This window comes from Triturus cristatus, chromosome 4_1 (genome assembly GCF_964204655.1).
Source record: "Triturus cristatus chromosome 4_1, aTriCri1.1, whole genome shotgun sequence".
Lineage (NCBI taxonomy): Eukaryota > Metazoa > Chordata > Amphibia > Caudata > Salamandridae > Triturus > Triturus cristatus.
Window position 1 is genome coordinate 798,071,543 of NC_140585.1, and position 1,829 is coordinate 798,073,371.

Sequence of the window (1,829 nt, forward strand, 5' to 3'; positions counted from 1 at the left end):
TTGGGAAGGGTCAAATAGTAATCATCTTAAGTGTGTTTTTGGGGTATAATTTCCATGTACATTTCTTACAAGACTTACTTTTAGGCTGTATATATATTCACAATTTCATCTGGGAGAATCAAGCAAAGATGCCTGGTAAAGCAATGTTTATATACAAATGTGACATCCTTTATAATACCATATGCTTTCAAGTTCAGGATGCATTAAGACCAACTGAATACTGTAAATGTATGTTTACATCAAATATGACACCTTGTTATACTGTTCCTACTAATCAAGTAGGCCTGTGTATTTAGTACAACAAAACGTCATAACACAGAGACTGGGTCTTCTTATATAATTCGTACATGTAGGTCTGTTTGACTGGCTCACAGTACAACATCTAAACTCCTAAACCTCCAGAGTTATGGATGTTGACAGTAACCTAGAACTTGATTCTCAGATTCCCATAGAAATCATGGAAACAGATCTAACCCTTTTGTTTGTCACTCTTGCATTCCCAAGTGTCTCAAAGAAAAGATACAATATTGCATTTTCAGACATTTAGTGAAAAGCTCTAATCTTTTCAAATAAAACATGAATTGCAATGGTATGAAAGATGAGACACATTATTGTAATAAGCATTTTTAGAATAGTGAATACAAATAATTCAGCCATGGTAATTGTTCATAACGTTGCTAATGTTACTCCTATCTATTGCTTGCCTTTAAGCTATATGCTAAAGAGAGTATATCAGGTGTAGTCATCTGCGCAGTCTGTTCGAATGACCTAACCCCATACTTCGGTGCTGTGTATCAGGAAGCCAGACTCAGTGCAACCATAGATGAACCTCCAACTGAGGGTGCAGCTATCTGCCTTCTCAGGCTGAAGGTCGGGGACAGCAGGACTTCATTTCACAGCAGACTACATGATTACTGCAGCAGAAGAATAGTCAATCACAAAGATGGTGACAGAGTGCACACCTATTCCTTCATATTTCATAGACCATCACGTTTTTCATTTTTTAAGTGTGCTGGCCCGGAACCGTGGACTGCCCAACCACGTAATTGAAAAATCACTGGAAGAAGTGGGGCACAAGTTGAGAATGTTTCGGGATTGTTAAAGTTAAGAGTACTTCGGGGACTGACTGAAAAGAAGGATGGGGCATTTAGTAAGTGGTATTAATTATTATGAATTTCAGTGGGCAAAACGTTGATGATGGGGTGAGCATTAAGCTATAAGCATGTTTATTTGACACAAGGCTTATTGGGTGTATAATTTGATAAACAAAGGTTAATTTGAGACATAACCTAATAGTCATGTTTCTTTAAAATTGTAGTGAACCCCTGACGAAGTGCCAAGAAAGGCACGAAATGCATTGGGTGACGGAAATTATCTAATCGAGGAGTATCTATGTAACATTCCATGCTATAGAATAAGGCTCTTTATGGCATGTCTACAGCATTAAGGAGTTTAAATGTGAACATAGAGCATCCAACATGTGAACTACGAACTATGAATAACGTAATATATGGAATGACTTAAAGAGAACTTGAGTAACTTTCGGCATCTTTGTTATGCACTTAAAGGCTGTGCATCCGGCATGGGGGGTTTATCCGCCCCACTTCTTCCAGTGATACTACAGCAGAAGTCCACCTATCAATGACTTCTGAATGGACACTGTTTAAATAATAAAACGGCAAGCTAATCAAACAGTATTTAATTAAACTAAGGCAGAAGAGTCGTCTGTTTGTGGGCACAGAAAATAAAACAATTCCTCATGTCCTGAATCTGTGCAACGCTGAAACTAGATGTGCAGGCTACAGGGTATCAATGCCTATCAGGAATTA